Genomic DNA, 12910 nt, shown 5'->3' with positions numbered 1-12910 from the left:
TAGCCCTTAACTCTTGTGTATGTCTACAGGAAAGACATAACACAGTGATCTGTTTGACCCGAACCCGCGACCTCCGGAATGAAAGTCGGACGTCATATCCACTCGGCCACCACCGCTTGCGCTATTAATTTGGAAAAATACGAAAGCACAAATAATTCCCTCTTGTTATATTTTTTGAAGACCAGTAGGTTTCTAGATAGGTTACTTCAATGCCTGGCAGACCCACGCATTCATCATTATAATTTGCCCAACGGACGAGAAAAAAGTGTTTAGAGTATTTGACGATTTTGAGCTTAGTTTATTACTCATACCTATCAAAACTTCACAGTTTTAAGTGGATACTTTGCTATAAAAGGTGTAATATTTCAAGGGACATGGGAATGTTAAGCAGGCAAATATTCTTAGAAGTTAGTTTAAGGTCACATTTGGTTACATGACTTTGTCAGACATATTATTTAGTCGCATGTAGGTAGACTGACATAAAAGTTACCATGTAAAAATTTTGTACCTACTTATTCAAAATCCTTTCACTTTTTTTAATACACAAACCACGTTAAAAATGTTTTACACGTATTTCCATTATGATTTTGATTGACCTGTTTTCTACACACGCACTAACTTCACACAACTTACTTCATCTTTCCTTAATTCTTTCGAAAATAGTCCATTTCCACTGGATTTTTTTTTTAATTGCGTATTTACTGAAATATTTCAATGAAATTTTAACTTTATTCACTTTGCCATAGAGCCCAATTTTGAAATAAAATAATCGTGACATGTATGACACAAACTGATTCATTGTGAAAAACTAAAACGAACTTTTAAGTGCCGTGTTGTATAAACAAGACCGTATTGTGTAAACACGTTTTAAGTGCTCGGATGTTTACAAATAAATATGAATAGCGGGGGATCGTATTATTTTTCTCATGCGCAATTTTTGGGCTTATTTCAGAGTATACATATTGAAATAGGTCATACGTTTTTATCAAAACAAGCTTTTGTTGTCGACTGTAGGTACTTTACTTTCAAAAGTCTTCTAGTAACCTAAACTTTTTACTGTCACATACTTCTTTTTGATTCCGTTATCATTTGTCTGGCGAGTCGGATGCGGGTCGAAAACTCTACCTGTAGTAGCTAGACTTAAAAGGTTATAAGTAGATTGTATTAGTATAACTTACCACCTTTTGGATTTGGCTTATACAAAGTGCATTAATTTAAAACAGGTCAATGTTTCCGGCTTACCTTATATTTGATCTGGTGTAGACTGTACGACTACTTTTAAATATGCAAAAGTTTATTTTTACCACACCATAGCTCTTAAAGGCTCTCTTAATTCGTCAAAAACTGATAAGAAAGTGCATTTTATCCACAAGAGTGTGGTGAGGTTAATTTTGAGTTGTTTCCTCATCTTGGCTGGTAGAATTGACTTTTAAATGTTGCGGAAATTTTATTGCGTGAAAAAGTAAGCTCACAGATGCAATGGTATCATTTGACTCATAAAAAACGGTACCTATGCTTGTTTTTAAAGCTGCAAACAACTCGGCAATGACGTGTTTATACACTCTTATTAAATTTATTGTTACTCTTGATTTATTTCATCGTTTATTTTCAGTTTGAGACCAATCTTACGGTGGATCTTTTCCATAATATCTCTATTTTTCTGTTGAATGATGTGCTACACGTTGATATTAACAAACCATTGACATTTAGTTACAAGTTATAAGTGGGCTGAAAAATGTTTTCAGCACACTACCTCGTAAAGGTTCTCTTTATTCATTGTCAAGTTGTATTTAGATTGACAACGAATAAAGTACCTACTTTTTGTACCTACTTAAGGTACCTAATCTGATGCAAATTTATTAGAGAATCACAAACGTTAACCATTATAACTGTTGCGTCGAATGATGATATTTTTGACAGTTCCTTCAAGTCCTTTTTGCTTGATTTTCATTTAAAAAATATAAAAGAAAGGTTTGTTTACTGTATTTTTATTACATAAAAGTTACATTTCTAAATAAATTAATGTGCTATAGTTCCGGAAAACATCTACACATATTTTACGTAATAAAAAACGAACTGTCGAACGAGATATAACCTAAGGTTATGCTTCTTTTCTGTGTACAAGTGGTACAGTGGTGTAGTAATTAAATGTTCTTACTTTCTACTTCTTACATAGTATAGCTTAATTAAAATCTCAGTACTTGAATGATGATACCTACTACCCTTTTTCCCAAACGATATTCGACCCAGAAAAGTACGTTTTTAGGGTTCCGGGCCCAAAGGGTAAAAACGGGACCCTATTACTAAGAATCCATTGTCACCGTGAAATTTGAAATTTTCACAGATGTATTTCTGTTGCCGCCTGTAATAACAAATTCAAAAAAAGTGCGGAACCCTCGGTGGGCGAGTCCGACTCGCACTTGTTTTTTTAAAAAAATATTCCAATAAGTACTTAAAACTTAATTCACTCTCAAACCTTTAAAGAGTTGAAAGCTTTTACCCAAACAGCTTTCTTAGAAACCATTATAGTATATTTATTGTCGGCATTGTCGCTAGCCCAGCGAACCTTGATTCACTTTACTGATTTTCTTCAAGTGATTTTTCTTAGATTCAATGGACTACGTTTTTTGCTGGTCTCAGTGCGAGAATTGATAAATTACCTAGCACGACCTATCTTCTTCTTGAAGAGATTTCTATGAATTCATCTGTTATGGTCTAGCTCATGTTTATAAATTGGATGATTTTAATTGATTGTGTTTTTTTTGTCAGATTCCGATAAAATTTGGATTCCTGGTTCAATTTCACCGTACGTTCTAAAAAATCTATCTCTGAGTTATGAAAACATTTCGAGTTTTCGTAACTCAACGGAAATTTACATACATTTTTTTTTCTTCCTTATTCCACCCCTTCGAGCAACACCGGCTTCCGACACATCGGAAGGGAGGGGCCCAAGCGATATCTCACCGTACAAATCTTTCTGCCATTTTTCGCGGGGGGAAAGGTGCACACAGTCGCACTTCTCACACACTTACATACAAAATCCAATCTGTAATGACGACACAAATACATAGAAAATGACACACGTCAAAGACAAATCTTGCAAACCTCGATCTCTTTTTGTGTACGGACGAGTGACAAGTGTCACAACACGCACACTAACACATTTTCGTTGAAGTATGTTGTTGTATTCTGAGAGATGAGAAGTCGGATTTGTCGCTCGACCGATCCGCAATTTGAACTGAGCGAGCAAAATCGATAAATCCAACAATTATATGAGACTAAAATATAATAATTGTGTTTGAATGTAATTAAACGTATGATATGTAAAAAAAAATATTACATGTGAAATGTAACACTTTCTTTTTGTAAATTTGATGTCCCCGACCTCTTTTTATAACAAAAAACCGAGCAAACAGGCATTTTTGTGCAGCAGTGTTCACGCGCGCGTCTGGACTCGGTCTAGTGAAAAATCCAAGTGCAACTAGTTTTATTACCCGCGCTAGATTAGATTGACGCGCTAATCTTGTACCTCGGCAGAGGGGAAATAGTGCGAATGCCGCCTCCCTTCCGTGTTGCTCGAAGTTCCACCCAGAATAAAAGGTTTTTCATACTTTACCAATATTAAAGTCTGATAAAATACATTATAAAATTTAAGATCAAGACATCTTTATCCGCATATTATTATTATTATTGTATCCGCATACCTATTACATTTGTTTTTGTTGATATTGAATACAAAAAGCATATAATCACGTCGATTGAATAAATAACATTTCCATGCAGCCGTTGCTAAGAGATGCGAAATTTATTCCCGAAACATACATTTTCATACCCCGGGCTTAGTCCGACCAAAAATTTTAGAAAATTATTGAGGATGCCGTCTCCTACGTATATGTCACATTTTTGACATAAAATGCTTATAAACATGGCAACAATTTAGTATAGGATTTTATTTAGTTCCTAATTATTTATTTTCTACTATTTTATGTCGCACTGTATGTATATAAAAATTTATTCTTAAAGAGTAAGGAGCAACTTAGCCCTTAATCTTGATTCAAAGCACCTTCAACTTCATAATAGGGGTCACAATCAAATAGCACGTAGTTCTAATTGGTCATAAAATTCAACAAATGAGAACTATCATCAGCAGATTCTAGTTCTTTTATCCGCTACATTAGGCCCATAGAGGCCTAATGGAGTACTCATTCTTAGACGATCACCGGCCGCTCAGGTACATTAGCTAAATCTTACACTCACTACGAGCAGAATCACTTACGGTGTCGATTCTGATGTAACAATTAGTTATGATACGACCTCGACGATGGTTTCGTGTCGGTGCCTATTTCACGCACGATTTTCATTGTGATTGGCATGCACCAATCAATGTGAGTGATAGTCAAGGAGGTATCAAAACAAGTTCAAAACCGTAACAAACTGTTAAATCTGAATTAGCCTCACCCATTTATACTATACCAATTATTATCCAACTAAGGTTAATGTGGCTAATTCCGTCATAGGGCCTACTCCGTCCACTAGCGTTTTTCTCGAACAACGAACAACATTGATAATTTCGTCGACAAGGCAGCGATTGCTTTTAGTTTCAGCAATCAAAAGCAAATGATTTTTTTTCTTACGATTGAAAATCAAATAAATATACGCTCGTGGACGGAATAGTCTCTATGACGGAATTAGCCACATTGACCTTACTTTAAGAGAAAATAGCGGTATCAAAGTTAGTTCAAACCTATAATAGTCTTAATTAAAATCGAGCTTTGTTTCCTGACAAAAACGCTAGGAGCGCCATTTGAATGTTAAAATTCCATCTCATCTATAAAATTCATTCCACTCGCACCAATATCAATCATTCCATCTTTTATTGATGGAATATATGTATTTTACATATCAACACATTATAATGTAATAGGATAGGTAAATCATTATTATTTTATGCATGAAATATTACTTAAAAGGTAGGTACTTGAAGTGGAAGTGAAGACGGGAAACTTTCGACAGCTCTCCATATTTTATTCACAGGAATCCACTTGAATAGTACTTTAGTGAACTGTTTATTATCTTATAAGCCAACTGCAGTGAATGTATAAGTGGGTCTACCTGCCAAGACACGGGGAAGTTTCGGGAGCGATTCATATTTAATAGAGCAATCCTGCCGCTTGGCTTTGCATAAGACATGATCCCTAGGCGAAAATTGCCAGATGGGTCAGGAACTCAGGAAAAAGTCACTTAAATGACAGCGTTTTCTTGAGATTCGCTCGTAAGGGTAACAATCCATTTCTGACCGCACCTGCACTACTAGTACGAACGCGTCGGTGTTATTGTCAATTTCCATAGTAAAATGAATGGTAGTGCTGCTGTCGTTGGAAATGGACTGTCACCTTTATGCTACGAGATTTTTGCGCTTTTTATTTCCAATTCTCGTATGCATCTCAAATCAGTGGACTAGAAGTATAATATAATTATTGTTTTTTCTACATGATTAGTTGTTAAAATTAGGCAAGTACTATAATTTAGTGTCTGTTTACTCAGGTATTGGCTGTTGTGTTGTTGCTATGTATTTTCATTTCACTGTAAGTAAATGATGTATTGACTTGTGAAAGGGCCCTTAACCCTTCAAGTGGCGCCACCGAAAACGCGAAAAGTAATCAAGTGGCGGGGCCCCGGTGGGTGGTCAGCGCAGATTAAGAAAATTTTACAAAATCGTCGATTTAAGCTTTTCTACGTTTGAAAGTATATTAAGTCACATATTGTTAGAATCAGCGTTATATAGGCTATTTGAATATAGCAATTAAATTATTCTAATGTTTATACATTTGGCCAGACGTAATCAAACTCCAGAAGAATGACAGTTTTCCAGCTTCCTTGTTAAAAATGACTACCACCATAAAACTAATTGATTATTGGAGGTAATTGCTATTTAATAATCAAAGGAAGACTTTTATCTTTAAGATTAAATCAATAAAAAAGACCTAAGATACAATTTCTTTTACAAAACAACCTCAAAACGAGACCGACCTCGGGCTAGGCGGTCGCTCCCGAATCAATGGTCCTCACCAACAAATTGTATACCAAGTGTTTTTGTGTTTCTTATGGTATGCTATCCTTCTCTAACTCGCTACCTAATTTTGGGCGCTAGAAGAGCGTAACTATACTTGAATGCGTTCAATTTCACCTCTAAATACGTCAACACCTCATTAACCACTCACTGGTGGATGACAGTTTACTGGTTTTTGCATCGACTATTCACGGGTTGACCGCCACTTGAAGGGTTAAGGCCTACTTACAGAATAGATTTTTGAATTTTTAATTATATAAAAATATATCACACGCAGTATTTTTAGCACCTGTCGCACATCAGCTCCAAAAATGCAAAATCCCTTTTTGAAAACATGTCACGTATTTCCCTCGAGTTTATGATTATAATATTAATGATATTCATAACGCAATGCCATCATAAATTATACATAGACAGTGATTACTAATTACTGGTTTGCGTTTGTGGCTTAATTTTCAGTAGCATAATTATTATAAATTGAACTTTGTCATTTTGATGGATTTGGCGTTTTAATTAAAAATAATTATTTCAAAATCATTTTATGAGTAGGTACATAATTATTGAGGCTATAATCTGTTTTTAAGTCCAAACATTTTCCATAGGCAGAAATTCATAGTTAAAAAAAACAGACTATAGTGAGAAATGAGTGAAATGACATTTCCACTTTACCGCACGAAAACAAATACACAAGATTATATTCAAACATAGCCCGTTACATAATATTGCGATGTAAACCGCGCCCCAGTTTCCGATTTGACAGATGTCAGCTGTACCCTTGACATGCCGCAATCTGATACGGATTTATATTTACCTCAGCCTCATATTTAGTGGCTCCAGGGTAAATGGACATACCTTAAATAATATTTATGTACCATTGAAATAAACGGCACGAGTTATATAGCGCTAGCTCCTGCCCCCTACTTCATCTGCGTGAAATTATGATGATTGTTGATTAAAAGTACCATATGTCCTTCTTCGGGCCTCAAACTATCTCCATACCAAATTTCATTAAACTTAAAAAGATTTTTTTTTTTATTAAAATGTAAACGTAAAATGCCAGAATTCATAATATAATTACGCACAACATGTATGTTTGCGCTGAAAACTAACAGTTTTCAATGAAATTATACTTTTCACGGAAAATGTATTTTTTCAATTTGAAACATATTTAGGTTTAGCAATGCACCAAGGAGAAGTTTCCAAAGTTGCGAAATTTTCCATACGGAATGTTCTCAGAACTTAAATTTTACGAACCATAAAAAATATTCAGTAAGTCGCTGGACACCGCCGTTATCAATTATTTTAACTGACTGTCTTATTTACGAGTTTATTAAAATAATACTAATAGTTCATTTTTTGATAATTTTCATAGGGAATGTTCTCATTGGAAATTTAATTTAAATTCTCGTGTAAGTTTCCGGAAATTTCCGAGAATGTTACTGAATTTTTGAGAATGTTCTGCAATTTGTACATTGCTATTTAGGTTACCGTTTTCCCCTAGAATTACTGTTTTAATGACACCCTTCACATAGCAGTGAGTGATGAATTTCGTGACAGAGCATTGAGCAGCATTGAGTGATGTATTTTTGACGTAATCTGAGCCAGGATTTATTGAATACATTTTGATCTCGATTGACAGATGTTTATGGATTTTACCTGTTTTTCGAGGAAATATTTTATTGGATTATTCCGAGATTGCTTTAATCCAAAACATATCAGATATCTTTTCGAATACTACCGCTTTTGATATTAGGAACTGAGTTCTTTTCTTTCTATAAGTGTTAGTGATGATCGCACCATAAAAACCATTTTTAGGGGAAAAACTTTGACCATAAAACAATTTTAATGATTTTCCGCTTGTTGGTCTCTGTCCGACTAGGACTCTATTCAAATATTGTAAAAAAAGGAAAAAGAAATTTACAAAAATAATGCTGTCCTTAAGGTACTTTTTCGTGAAAGTTTTTCGTAAAAAATATCATAGATATCGTTTTCTAGATTGTACGGGCACGGAAATTATGACATTCAATGAGTGACGGTACGAAGTTCGCCGGGACCGCTAGTATTAATTACAGTATTCTTTAGTGCCCCAGATTTTCTCGACAGAGATGGATTAAAAGCAAACCCAAGTCTGTCCAAGGAATGTTGGTTAAACAAATTGCTAGAACTTCTTCGTAATGAATCTCTTTGTTTCTTGTTTTGGTTAGGAATATACCTACAAAATATCCCTATCTGATTTCCCTATTGTACAAAAGTAGTGCATAATTATTTTCCATTGTATTTTCACGGAAACGTATGAACGTGTCTTGCTATTTCAGTCAGTCTCGGCACAAAAAGTACTGACGTTGACTGAAGTAGCATGACAAATATAAACGTTTCCGAGAAGAAAATACGATGGGAAACAATTATGCACTACCTATATCTCTAACAATTTTATAGTTAGACCGTAAAAAGTCTGCAGCGATTTTGATAGCCCACGCAGTGTCATTATAAAAAACGGCTACAAATATAATGACCACCAAAAAATACTTTGGTACCCTAAATAAAAAAATCATGCTTACCAAAAAAAATTACTGAACACCAAAAAAATAAGGCCTAAAATACAAAAGTACCACCACTTTAATTACGACTGCACTTCAAATTGTATTCAAATACCAAATATATTGAATGATCACCAAAAATCATTAATGATCACCAAATCTTGAAGACCAAATTAATGCGATATTTTCACCTAAATAAACCACTATGATTACCAAAAAATGTATACATATTACCAAATAAAGTAAACTGATGCCAAAATTACTAGCCCCTCCCGCTCAACCCCCCGTAGCCCGCACCGCATACCTACCTAACCTAATCTACTTTTCTAGTAGCATTTCGTTATGCTACTAGAAAAGTAAGTTAAACTGTTATCAGTTACGTGGGTTAGGTTAGGTTAGCACTGCGACCCTTACAGAAACGAAATGGTACTAGAAAAGTAGGTTAGGTTAAGTTTCAACTGCTACCCATACAGATACGAAACGCTACTAGAAAAGTGAGTTAGGTTAGGTTTGAACTGCGACCCTTACAGAAAAGAAATGCTACTAGAAAAGTGGGTTAGGTTAGGTTTGAACTGCGACCCATACAGAAACGAAATGTTACTAGAAAAGTGGGTTAGGTTAGGTTTGAACTGCGACCCTTGCAGAAATAAAATGCTACTAGAAAAAGGTGACGAAGTGGATTAATTAATTTAATAGGATAACGATATATTAAATGTTTGCACATTTTAATTAAAATGTGGTTACAATTTTTGTGCTCATTTACTATTTTTGCGTTTACAATAATTATTTTGGAGCCATTTGCTTTAATAGGATAGCAAGAATTAAAAATTTGGTTATCATTTTACATTAAAATGGAGTTCTAATTTTGGTGGTCATTTACTATTTTTGGGTTTACAATGATTATTTTGGTGTCATTTTCTTTAATAGGATAGCAAGATGTAAACATTTGGTTATCATTTCACATTAAAATGGGGTTTGAAATTTGGTAATCATTGACTATTTTTGGGTTAATAATGATTAGTTTGGTGTCATTTCCTTTAAAAGGATAGTAAAATGTAATAAAATTGGTAATCATTTCACATTAAAATGGTGTTATAATTTTGGTGATCATTCATGATTTTAGGGTGGTAAAATAGATTTTTTTGGTATTAAATGTTACTAAATCTGGTGATCAGTTAAATAGCAGCCATTATAAACGTCAAACTTCTATGAAATTATGACGTATAAATAACACTGACACTGCGTGGGCTATCAAATCCGCTGCAGACTTTTATTGGTGCGACTATAGTACCGAGAAGCAGTACTAGATTGTATCAGAGACTAGTAAATATACAAGACAAACGACCTCCACTCAACACCACATTCCCCGCGTGCCTTTTTTTTATGTCTTTACATATCTCGGAACCAGCGGAAATGAGAATATTAAGATGTATGTGTGGTGTAGATTAGACATGTGCGCCGCGCCGCCGCGCCGCCGCCGCCGACGATTTTTCCACGCCGCCGCCGCCGATAAATTTGACCGGCGTATAATCGGCGTGGGAAATTTTGATACCTATCGTGTCTTATTCCATGTTGCGTAGTGAGTAGATAGTGTCAGAGGTATAATTTAAAGATCCTTATGCTTTTTCGCTTATTATTTGCCAGTGAACCAAATTGGCATCAATTTTGTCGTTGCGGTGTTAGCCGTGATAACGATTTAGCGTTAATTTAAACAAGATCTAGTTTCTGGATCTCATGTTTTTATTTGATATTTTATCGCACAGCTTTTTTGTAGAACGCATTTTGTTTTACACCAATAGTCTCTTGATTGTGAATTTAATCAGTGAACTAAAGTCAAGAAAATAACAGGTTCATATCCTAAGACATAAACATGCTATTTTCTTCTTAGAATCTCCAGCAAGCTGTCACCACGATTATATTTGCGTATTTTATGATTTCTCGTATGATGCTGGTGACACGCATAAGGGTCATCATATGATAGATATGATTTGATTTATTTATCACACAATATACAATTTCGTTTAAAATTACACACGATCAATTCTTAGTCATTTTATGGTGATTATCAGCTTTAATTATCTTTTACTTAACAATATATATTTCAATCTAAATTATAAAAGTCAGGTTAAAGCTTCGTAATGAGCTATACCTAAACAATTATACCTACTTATAGGAACTTAAATCACCAAGTATCTGATGATGCAAGCTAGTGATCTAAGCTAGCAGTAAAGAAAACAAAGTAGACCTTAATATTCCATAAAACGGGACACTTCAAAGACATTCTGTTGAGCGAATCAACCTGCCAGAGACGTTTACTTTCGAAAACGATGCCATCTTTATTCTAACATTTTTGTTAAACTTCAGTTCAGACAAATGTAAAGTATGTAGTTTATCATTATTTCGTAACAAATCCTAGGTGAGGCGACAGCGGCTGGGAAAAGTCAATATAGATTTAAGACTTAACATATAAAGATTTTTTTTTGTGTTTTATTTGTATTCTGCTTACAAAGTAAGTAAAAATACTGCCTAAAATGTAGTGTTTTAAAGTATCCTTCTTATTTTAATATTTAAACAAACCGTTGCTAATCGTTAGGTTGGTATTGGTAATAAAACTAATAAATGGTTGCCAAGTGACATGATGGGATATAATTTTCGGCAATAATTTAGAGAAGACACACATAATATGTTTTGGATAGCCTAGTAAAAACTCAGAAGGCTTTAATGTAGAGTTTCTACAGCCACGTTCTCATGCAGTATCAAAAATTATGTTTGTATTGGTTTGACGTCAATGCCATGCAACTGAATATAGGAAAAACGAACCTAATCCATTTTTCACTCAGCTGTGTAACGCAGTCGACGCTGGATGTCAATATCAATGGTGATCGAATTGAACCTATGCACCATGGTCGTTATGTCGGTTTCACGTTTGATAAAGGTTTACAATGGGGAGAGCACATAGACGCCTTATGCATGAAACTGAACTCCGCCTACTATGATATATCCCGTCTAAAGCGGATGCTAACACAGCGAAACCTAATGACGGCATACTATGCCTACTTCCACACGCACCTCACCAGAGGCATAGACTTATGGGGCTTAGCAGCTGACAGAGACAGGCCATTTCTGCTGCAAAAGAAAGTGATCCGCCTAATATGCGGAGTTCCTCCGGATGAGACAGCCAGACAGCTCTTCATTCACCTCAGAGTCTTGACAGTGCCTTCACTCTATATTTTTGAGGTGGGTAAGTACGTGAGAAAGAACCCAGATGAATTCCCCGTAGTAAGGAGCTACTCCGCAAGGAGGAAACCTGGGCTGGCTGTCCCCGCACACAGGCTACAGAAAACCGGCAAGTCTATCAAGATAATGGGTGCTAAAGTCTATAATAAGATTCCTGAGGCAATTAAAGACGTTGCCACCGAACGCCAATTCATAAACAAGCTGAAAATATATTGTCTAATGAAGGCTTACTACACAGTAAACGAGTTCTTTGATGAATAAAAATACCTATAAAAAATACATAATTGACATTGACATTTCGGGTTTCACGGGCCTATAAATCCCGGTCTTTTGATAGGCTTGCGTGGGGATATAGATCCAACACGTAGAGGCCCCTTGGAGAGCTTTAATGTCATGTAGAACGCCTGCTGGAACCCGTTCACAGGCGCAACAATAGACACCCATGAACCGGTCGCAGCAGGCATTGGGACTATTGTAGAAAAAATGAACAGTATACCGGTCTATGGATTGAAGTTTGGGTGGACAATTAAACTGGGCTATTGTAAAGAGGTCCGGACACCTGCCATAACAATGTTAACACCGTCATCGAGGCAGGCGGTGACTCGCCGCTGACTAGATGGGCCCCTGAAACTGCCGTCGTAAAGACGACCAGGAGCAACATCGGTGTGAGCGGCTCAGGGGTGTCGAGAGGTGTGCGCCGCTTTCTACCCAGTGGCTGTTACCAGCCACTGTGCCAACTCGCGTCTTATGCATCTTTCACTTCCACCCCTGGAGCATATAGCTCTAGCGACTCCTCTCTGGACGGCCAATGAAGGCAAGCCAGAGCTGAGAGTCCTGCGGGTCCCCTTGGGGTCCACACCGACCGACGAAGACAGCGTGGAGACGGAGACCCTGACCGACTCTCGGGAGCACTCGGGTCCGTGGGGTCGTTACTCCCCAACAGCTCGCCACAAGCTGCCCTGTGGGCACATTGACATTATTATTACTATAAATTTATTGTTTTTAATGCATTATTATTGTTTTAATTTTAATTTATTGTAATTTTTATTGTACGGACTTGATTATT

General features: G+C 35.9%; 1 long non-coding RNA gene across 1 annotated transcript in view; it reads right to left on the bottom strand.

Moving 5' to 3' along the window:
- LOC134795333 (uncharacterized) overlaps positions 1–12694 on the bottom strand; it is a 313715-nt gene extending 301021 nt beyond the window's left edge. The window contains exon 1 of the long non-coding RNA XR_010144802.1: positions 12154–12694. This is a non-coding gene — a long non-coding RNA (uncharacterized LOC134795333). The remainder of the gene's footprint in view (positions 1–12153) is intronic.
- Between the last annotated feature and the right edge of the window lie 216 nt (positions 12695–12910).

This window comes from Cydia splendana, chromosome 12 (assembly GCF_910591565.1).
Source record: "Cydia splendana chromosome 12, ilCydSple1.2, whole genome shotgun sequence".
Taxonomy (NCBI): Eukaryota; Metazoa; Arthropoda; class Insecta; order Lepidoptera; family Tortricidae; genus Cydia; species Cydia splendana.
The sequence above is the reverse complement of the archived record's forward strand: the minus strand, read 5'-3'. Positions and strand labels throughout refer to the sequence as shown.